Genomic DNA, 8,236 nt, shown 5'->3' with positions numbered 1-8,236 from the left:
GCATAAAAACATGGAAACAGCTGTCAGAAAAATTCCTGAATCACTATTTCCCTCCAAAAAGGATGACACAGCTAAGGCTAAGCATCCAAGGCTTCAAACAAGGAGATAATGAATCTCTTTATGATGCATGGGAGAGATACAGAGAGTTGCTAAGAAAATGCCCCTTTGAAATGTTTTCGGAATGGGTACAATTAGACATCTTCTACTATGGGCTTACAGAAAAAGCTCAGATTTCTCTAGACCACTCAGCTGGTGGATCTATACATATGAGAAAAACAATTGAAGAGGCTCAAGAGCTTATTGATACAGTTGCCAGAAATCAACATCTGTACTTAAGCAATGAATCTGTCATGAAAGAAGAAGCTAAAACAGTAACTGCAGAACTCAGTCCAGTGGATCAGGCTAATGAATTCAATCAGCAATTGGACTTTCTAACTCAACAGCTAGCCGAATTCAAGAAAATATTACAGGAAACAAGAATGGCTAACAGGAACATGGAAGTACAATTAAAGCAGACAGAAAACAACTGTCAAGACAAATAACAGAAGAATGTCAAGCAGTTCAATTAAGAAGTGGGAAAACATTAAATACCTCACTTCAAAGAAGCAGGAAACCAAGAAATGAACAAGTGGATACCCAAAATCCTCCTGAAGACAGTCCGAGCCCAGAAAGGGACAAAGATGGCGTTCAAACGCCAATAACAAGCAAGGAGGTGGCGTTTAACGCCACCCCAGCTTCCACCCCTGGTATTCAAACGCCAGTGGGTGATCAGTCACATACAAGTGCTGATAACAATCCTTCTAAAAAGGCTTCCCAACCCACTTCTGTAGGTAATAAACCTGCAGCAACTAAGGTTGAGGAATACAAAGCCAAAATGCCTTATCCTCAAAAACTCCGTCAAGCGGAACAGGATAAGCAATTTGCCCGCTTTGCAGACTATCTCAGGACTCTTGAAATAAAGATTCCGTTTGCAGAAGCACTTGAGCAAATACCCTCTTATGCTAAGTTCATGAAAGAAATCTTAAGTCATAAGAAGGATTGGAGGGAAACTGAAAAGGTCTACCTCACTGAAGAATGCAGTGCAGTCATTCTGAAAAGCTTACCTGAGAAGCTTAAAGATCCTGGGAGCTTTATGATACCATGCACATTAGGAGGTAATTGCAACAAGCAAGCTTTGTGTGACCTTGGGGCAAGTATCAACCTAATACCTGCATCTACTATCAGAAAGCTTGGTTTAACTGAAAAAATCAAACCAACCAGGATATGTCTTCAACTTGCTGATGGCTCCATTAAATACCCATCAGGCGTAATTGAAGACATGATTGTCAAGGTTGGGCCGTTTGCCTTTCCTACTGACTTTGTGGTGCTGGAAATGGAGGAGCACAAGAGTGCAACTCTCATTCTAGGAAGACCTTTCCTAGCAACTGGCCGAACCCTCATTGATGTCCAAAAAGGGGAAGTAACCTTGAGAGTCAATGAGGAAGAGTTCAAGCTGAATGTTGTTAAAGCCATGCAACATCCAGACACCCCAAATGACTGCATGAATGTTGATATAATTGACTCTCTGGTAAGAGAGGTCAATATGGCTGAGAGTCTCGAATCAGAGCTAGAGGAAATTAGACTCAATGCTTTCGAAAATGCAAAGATTTACAAAGAGAAAGCGAAAAGATGGCATGATAAGAAATTGTCATCCAGAGTCTTTGATCCAGGGCAAAAAGTTCCGCTATTCAATTCTAGGCTCAAATTATTCCCGGGGGAATTAAAATCCCGGTGGAGAGGTCCATATGTCATTACAAACGTGTCACCATATGGATACATAGAGCTTCAGGATAATGACTCTAACAAAAAGTTCATTGTTAATGGACAAAGAGTCAAACATTATCTTGAAGGCAATTTTGAGCAAGAATGCTCAAAACTGAGACTTGATTAAAACTCAGTCCAGCTAAAAGACATTAAAGAAGCGCTTGCTGGGAGGCAACCCAGCCAATCACAAAATTTAATTTTATTCGTATTGATTTTCTTTACAGGTTTGAGTCCAAGTATCTTCAAAAGGTGAAATAGCAATTGGTTGAAGTCACAGAGTTACAGGGAAATTTGGAAGCTCACTGGCATGAAAAAGCCAGTAAGAAATACTTTGGGCGTTAAACGCCCAAAAGAAGCTCCCGCTGGGCGTTTAACGCCAGTAAGGGTAGCCATCTGGGCGTTAAACGCCAGAAAGGAGCATCTTCTGGGCGTTAAACGCCAGAAAGATGCACCTTCTGGGCGTTTAACGCCAGTTTGCTAGCATCCTGGGCGTTTAACGCCAGGATGGTGGGGAGGAGGTAAAATTCGTTTTTCTTTAAAATTTTTCTAAATTTTTAAGTTTTAATTCATGATTTCTTGCATAAACATATTTCAAATTATCACTTTCAATTCCAAAAAGTTTATCCTAATTTCTAAAATCCAATGATTTCAAATTTTTTTAGATTTATCTTAACCCAAAAGAACAAATGGCTTTCCAATTCAATCCATCATCTTTTCAAATTTGTTTCCAACACATCTTTAACTCCTTTTAAAAATCCTTTTCAAAATTAAAATTCAATTCTATCTTTTAAATTTTGATTCATATCTTTTCTTTTTTTAAAATTATATCTTTTTCCAATCCAATTCTTTTTCAAATATTTTTAATTTCTTCTAATATCTTTTTCAACTCATCTTATCTTTTTATGAAAATACCTCTCCTTCTACTCCTCTCCTTTCCTTTCTTTTGCTTGAGGACAAGCAAACCTCTAAGTTTGGTGTGATTTGCCATGATCACTGAGCTAAAACTCATTAAGATCATGGCACCTAAGAGAACAGGAAGAGCAAGGATGTGAACTTAAGGGAGCTGAAGCATCAGAAATTAATTCTTGAAGGCATCCCACAGACTAAAGGAACATCCACTTCCCAAAATACAGGTTGTTAAGTTCTAATTCCAGCTTTAACTCTGTGATAGTATTATTATAGAATTTTACCTTAGAAGTTATATAGGAGTAGTAGTACTTAGCATATCTATTTTGATTTTATTTCCAATTAAGCTATAATTTATTTTTCTCATCATCATCAGGCATGAATAAAGTAGTAGATTTTTTTTTAAGAATAAAGAAGTAATTTATATTTTTGAGTTCTTAGTAATAAAGACTATAATTAATTATATGTGGTGGCAATACTTGTTGTTCTCTGAATGAATACTTAAACAGTGCATAAATTGTACTTTGAATTTGATGAATATTGGCTCCTGAAAGGATGAGGAACACAAAAAATATTATGGATGATCTGAAAAATCATGAAATTGATTCTTGAAGCAAGAAAAAGCAGTGAAAAAGAAAGCTTGCGGAAAAAAAAATGGCGAAAAAAAAATAGAAAAAAAAAAAAGAAGGAGCAGTAGAAAAAGCCAATAGCCCTTAAAACCAAAAGGCAAGGGTAAAAAAGGATCCAAGGCTTTGAGCATCAATGGATAGGAGGGCCTAAGGAAATTAAAATCCAGGCCTAAGCGGCTAAATCAAGCTGTCCCTAACCATGTGCTTGTGTCATGAAGGTCCGAGTGAAAAGCTTGAGACTGAGTGGTTAAAGTCGTGATCCAAAGCAAAAGAGTGTGCTTAAGAGCTCTGGACACCACTGACTGGGGACTCTAGCAAAGCTGAGTCACAATCTGAAAAGGTTCACCCAGTTATGTGTCTGTGGCATTTATGTATCCGGTGGTAATACTGGAAGACAAAGTGCTTAGGGCCACGGCCAAGACTCATAAGTAGCTGTGTTCAAGAATCAACATACTATACTAGGAGAGTCAATAATACTATCGGAATTCTGAGTTCCTAAGGATGCCAATTATTCTGAAATTCTAAAGATACAGGGAGATGCCAAAACTGTTCAGAGACAAAAAGCTACAAGCCCCGCTCATCTAATAAGAATCTAAGCTTCATTTAAAACTCTAAAATATTATTACTTCTTTATTTCTGTTAAAACCTATTTTATTTATCTAGTTGCTTGAGGACAAGCAACAGTTTAAGTTTGGTGTTGTGATGAGCGGATATTTTGTACGCTTTTTGGGGGTAATTTCATGTAGATTTTAGCATGTTTCAGTTAGTTTTTAGTAAAATAATATTAGTTTTTAGGCAAAAATCATATTTCTGGACTTTACTATGAGTTTGTGTGTTTTTCTGTGATTTCAGGTATTTTCTGGCTGAAATTGAGGGAGCTGAGCAAAAATCTGACTTAGGCTGAAAAAGGACTGCTGATGCTGTTGGATCCTGACCTCCCTGCACTCGAAATGGATTTTCTGGAGCTACAGGAGTCCAATTGGCGCGCTCTCAACGGCGTTGGAAAGTAGACATCCAGGGCTTTCCAGCAATATATAATAGTCCATACTTTGCGCGAAGATTGACGACGTAACTTGGCGTTGAACGCCAAGTACACGCTGCTGTCTGGAGTTAAACGCCAGAAAAACGTCATGATCCGGAGTTGAACGCCCAAAACACGTCAAAACCTGGAGTTTGACGCCAAGAAAGGCCTCCACACGTGGAAAGCATTAGTCTCAGCCCCAGCACACACCAAGTGGGCCCCAGAAGTGGATTTCTGCACCAATTATCTCAGTTTATTCAATTTCTGTAAACCTAGATTACTAGTTTACTATTTAAACAACTTTTACAGACTTATCTGGTACCTCATGCTATTTTCAGATCTGAATTACATACTTTGTGACGGCATGAGTCTCTAAACTCCATTGTTGGGGGTGAGGAGCTCTGCAGCGTCTCGATGATTTAATACAATTCCTTTGTTTTCCATTCAAACACGCTTGTTCTTATCTAAGATGTTTATTCGCGCTTAACTGTGGAGAAGGTGATGATCCGTGACACTCATCACCTTCCTCAACCCATGAACGTGTGCCTGACAACCACCTCCGTTCTACATCAGATTGAATGAATATCTCTTAGATTCCCCAACAGAATCTTCGTGGTATAAGCCGGATTGATGGCGGCATTCATGAGAATCCGGAAAGTCTAAACCTTGTCTGTGGTATTCCGAGTAGGATTCCGGGATTGAATGACTGTGACGTGCTTCAAACTTTAACCTGCTGGGCGTTAGTGACAGACGCAAAAGAGGGATTCTATTCCAGTAGGAGCGGGAACCAACCGGTGATTGGCCGTACTGTGACAGAGTGCGTGCATAGCTTTCACTGCGAGGATGGGAAGTAGCCATTGACAACGGTGACACCCTACATAGAGCTTGCCATGGAAGGAACCTGCGTGTGAGAAGAGGATTTCAAGGAAGAGTTGAAGTCAGAGGACAAAGCATCTCCAAAACTCCAACATATTCCCCATTACTGCACAACAAGTAACGCTTTTATTCTCTATTATTAAAGTAATAACTATTTATTCTACGCTCTAATTGGCAACAAAAATACGAGGCTAAAGAATCCTATTGGTATCCTGACTAAGCCAAATAAAATAAATATTGATTGCTTCAAACCAATAATCTCTGTGGATTCGACCCTTACTCACGTAAGGTATTACTTGGACGACCCAGTACACTTGCTGGTTAGTTGAACGAAGTTGATCTTGGACCATATTCTATTATCATATTCTATAAAGAGATACAATTTCGTCCACCAGGTCACATATCCAAGAAAATAATGGAAAGATTAGTAAAGAATGAGATTTTACAAAATCTAAATTTTACCGATCTTGGTTTATGTGTGGATTGTATTAAGGAAAAACAAACCAAACAAAACAAGAAATGTGCCACAAGAAGTAGTCAGCTTCTTGAAATTATACACAATGATGTATGCGGACATTTTGATGCTCCATCTATTAGTGGAGAAAAATATGTCATCACTTTTATTGATGACTTTTCACGTTATGGATATGTCTATTTGCTTAAAGAAAAGTCTCAAGCAGTTGATGCTATTAAGATTTATATTAAAGAAGTTGAAAGACAATTAGACAAAAAGGTGAATGTTGTTAGGTCAGATAGATGTGGTGAATATTATGAAAAATATAATGAAACAGGACAATGTCTTGGTCCATTTGAAAAACTTCTAGAAAGACATGGCATATGTGCACAATACACAATGCCATACACACTGCAACAAAATGGTGTGGCAGAGAGGCATAATCGAATGTTAATGGATATGATTAGAAGTATAATGAGCAACTATTCTTTACCCAAATTCTTGTGGATGTATGCATTAAAGACTGCCATGTATTTGCTAAATAGAATTCCTAGTAAAGCTGTTCCAAAGACTCCTTTTGATTTATGGACTAATAAGAAACCTAGTTTACGGCATTTGCATGTTGGGGTTGTCCAGCAGAAGCAACAATATTTAATCCACAAGAAAAGAAATTAGATTCTTGAACAGTGAGTGACTATTTTATTGGCTATCCAGAGAAGTCTAAAGGGTATATTTTTTATTGTCTAAACCATAGTCTAAGAATTATAGAAACTGGTAATGCCAAATTCTTTGAAAATGGTGAAGTTATTGGGAGTGGAAATCATCAAAATATAAAAATAAAAGAAATTAACATTAATGTTCCTATACATGTTAGTGTTCCTTTATCCACACATACTCAAAGAGTTGTTCCAACTATTGTTGAACACATTAATAGTGATGAACAAGATTTGAATGATAATACTCCCAATGAAGAAACTAACTCACAAATATAAAAAAGAAATGAGTCTCTAGAAATACCATTGAAGAAATCTCAAAGGTAAAGAAAATCAGCTATTCCAAGCTATTATGAGACTTATTTACAAGAAGAAGATATTGGAATATCTAAATATCTAGTTTCATTTACACAAGCCATAAATAATGATGATTCAGAAAAATGGATTGATGCCATGAAAGAAGAGTTAAAATCCATGGAAGATAACAATGTTTGGGATATTGTTGCATTGCCAGAAGGTGCTAAATGTATTGGTCGTAAATGGGTCTTCAGAGTTAAGTGAGACTCAAAAGGCAATGTTGAACGATATAAAGCTAGACTTGTTGCTAAGGGATTTACTCAAAAGAATGGTATTGATTATAAAGAAACATTTTTACCTATTTCTAAGAAAGATTCATTGCGTATTATTATGGAACTTGTGGCTCATTATGACTTAGAGCTACATCAAATGGATGTAAAAACTGCCTTTCTGAATGGTAATCTTGAAGAAGAAATTTTTATGGATCAACCTGAAGGTTTTCCAACTGAAGGAAAATGTCGTATGGTGTGTAAACTTAAAAAATCAATATATGGACTGAAACAAGCCTCACGACAATGGTATATTAAGTTTAATAATACTATTCTTTTGGTTTTGAAGAAAATGTTGTTGATGTATGTATATACCAAAAGGTCGGTGGGAGTAAGTTCATCTTTCTAGTCTTATATGTTAATGATATTTTGCTTGCAATAAATAATTTGGGAATGTTGCGTGAGACTAAAGAATATCTTTCTAGAAACTTTGAGATGAACGATATGGGAGAGGCATCCTATGTGATAGGAATTGAAATTTTTTGTGATAAATCACAAAGATTGTTAGGATTGTCTCAGAAGGCCTATATAAATAAAGTTCTAGAGAGGTTCAATATGAAAAAGTGTTCCACAAGAATTGCACCAATTCAGAAAGGGGACAAATTTAGTCTTATGCAATACCCAAGAAAATGATATAGAACGGAAGCGAATGGAAGGAATTCCATATAGTTCTGTAGTGGAAAGTCTTATGTATGTGCAAACTTGCACAAGACCGGACATTAGCTTTGCAGTAGGAATGCTAGGAAGGTATCAAAGTAATCCTGGAATGGATCATTGGAAAGTTTCAAAGAAGGTTTTAAGATATCTTCAAGGTACAAATTATGCTCATGTACTAAAGGTCTAGCCAATTAAAAGTAATTGCTTATTCAGATTCAGATTTTGGTGGATGTGTTGACACAAGAAAGTCTACATTTGGCTACTTATTCTTATTTGGAGAAGTTGCCATATCATGGAAAAGCTCCAGGCAAAGTGTTGTGATAACATCTACTATGGAGGAAGAATTTGTAACATGTTTTGAAGCTATAAATCAAGCTTTTATGGCTGCGAAATTTTATTTTAGGACTTGGCATTGTTGACTCAATTGCTAGGCCATTGAAACTTTATTGTGATAATTCTGCAGCAGTATTTTTCTCCAAAAATGATAAATATTCTAAAGGTGCCAAGCATATGGAAATAAAGTATTTTGGCATTAAAGAGGAAGTTCGGAA

The sequence above is a fragment of the Arachis stenosperma genome, chromosome 7 (assembly GCF_014773155.1).
Source record: "Arachis stenosperma cultivar V10309 chromosome 7, arast.V10309.gnm1.PFL2, whole genome shotgun sequence".
NCBI lineage: Eukaryota > Viridiplantae > Streptophyta > Magnoliopsida > Fabales > Fabaceae > Arachis > Arachis stenosperma.
Note: the sequence above shows the minus strand (reverse complement) of the source record.